This window comes from Seriola lalandi, unplaced genomic scaffold (assembly GCF_002814215.2).
Source record: "Seriola lalandi dorsalis isolate HSWRI2012SDOR001 ecotype SW California unplaced genomic scaffold, Sedor1 jcf7180002001391, whole genome shotgun sequence".
Classification (NCBI taxonomy): Eukaryota; Metazoa; Chordata; class Actinopteri; order Carangiformes; family Carangidae; genus Seriola; species Seriola lalandi.
The window spans coordinates 1-1,787 of record NW_019472050.1 but is presented as its reverse complement, the minus strand read 5'-3'; the positions used below and the strand labels follow the sequence as shown (position 1 = coordinate 1,787).

General features: G+C 38.6%; 1 long non-coding RNA gene across 1 annotated transcript; it reads right to left on the bottom strand.

The window, feature by feature from the left end:
• Positions 1-26: 26 nt before the first annotated feature.
• On the bottom strand, positions 27-1,606 carry LOC111664202 (uncharacterized). Its single transcript, XR_002761427.2, has 3 exons — positions 1,442-1,606; positions 798-935; positions 27-140 (listed from the first exon to the last, which is right to left on the bottom strand). It is a non-coding gene; the product is annotated as an uncharacterized LOC111664202 (long non-coding RNA).
• Positions 1,607-1,787: the final 181 nt, after the last annotated feature.

The following is a 1,787-nucleotide window of genomic DNA, read 5'->3' as shown; positions in this document are numbered from 1 at the left end:
TTACAGCCAGTGATCTCTACCTGGACAGAGTTCTCTCGTCTGTTGCTGTGGCTGCCGCCGGGGTTGTCACGAGCGATGGCAGTCAGAGTGTAATGGTCCTTTGTCTCTCTGTCCAGAGGAGAGAGGATGTAGATCTCTCCCTGACACAGAGGAGAAAGGATAATTAGGAAGGAAGTACAAGCACTGACTGGGAGTGGTGGTTGTATAAAGACATTTATTTAAGTCTGTGTGTTTGACAGAAATGGAGCATGGAGATAAACTATTTAGATTGTCTTTATTACACTGAAATGCTTTGTTTAAACTTTTATTTCCAGGCAGGATGAGGTTCAGTGCTGACACCCAGCACTGCTGAAAACACAAAATGACACCTGAGTGCAGACCACTCCTTATCAGTCAGAGTTCATCAAAAGAAAAATTCTGTGGAATTTGCTTTACATTTGTTTATGAACCCAGTCCTTCAAAAGGTTATGAACTTCTTTGTTTTAGCCTTTTTGGCAAAATGTCAATTAATGGAATTGTAAACTTACTGTGAATACACTGAAAGTAGAAAACCCACTTCAAGTGAAGACATGAATAAATTAATTGGGAAATTATTGTGATTATTATATGTGATATGAATGTGTGATTATTCTGATTTTATTAGAAATGGCCCAAATCTAGACTAAAACTAAAGCAGATATTTAGAGAACTGAATATTCTGCTTGAGCTTTGCCATCAGAAAAAGTAAAAAGGAGCAAAGGTAAGAGCAGTGCGTAGTTACTGTCAAACTAACTGTGCTGATGTACGGGTTAACTTACAGTGGATGGTTTGATGCTAAACTTGCCCTCTCCGTCTACCAGGCTGTACTCAATGACAGCAAAAAGGCCAGAATCAGCATCCGTAGCACTGACACGAACTATGGTGGTGCCCAGGTTCACATTCTCGAACACAGGCTCCTGCAAACACAGATGAACACACACTTTGGCTCAGGGGACACTGAAAGAATAAGATTATGTTTTGAATTAATAGAAAAGTGGCAACTGTGCACATGAACTAAATCACATAACACTTAAATTTATATGCTACATTACTGAAGAGTAATTTTACACAAAAAAGAAATTAAAAGTTAATTAGCAAAAATAAGTGGATACCACACAAAAAAAGTGCTCTGATAATAATTAAAAAATGATGGCCTTCTCTCTCATTAAATGAATAAAAGAAGCATGTATTTCCTATTTCAGTGTGCTTCTTGTCTTGAGTTTAACTTGTCATTTTCAGCCACATGTTTGGTGGCAGTTCTTTTCATTACGACTTGTCAAACACAGGTGTGAATAATTACATAAACGAGGGTCATTCCTGGGGCCCTCATCAATGTTATTAGTTACACCTGTGCTTTTCATGCAAAGACCAAACCACAAGTCAATGGAATAATATATATATATATATATGTCCTGTTCAGTACCTGATACGAGGGCTGTAGGAAGACAGGGTTGTTGTCATTGACATCCACAATCCGCAGGTAAACGGGCAGCTCAGCGATCCTGGGAGGAGTGCCGTGGTCACGGGCCCGAATAGTGAAATTCAGCCACTGTACCTGCTCAAAATCCACCGTCTGGTTGGCTATAATCTTACCTGAAAATTTTTTTAACACAGTGATAGTTATAGTTTGGATTCATCTGGTCAATACTGATATTCTAATTTTACAACAAGCAAGGAATTACATTTTAAGTAATACAGTACTTGTGAAACTTGATACATTTTTAATCTGCAGCCTACAGCAGGTTGTTTAGGTGCCATACCAATGGAAG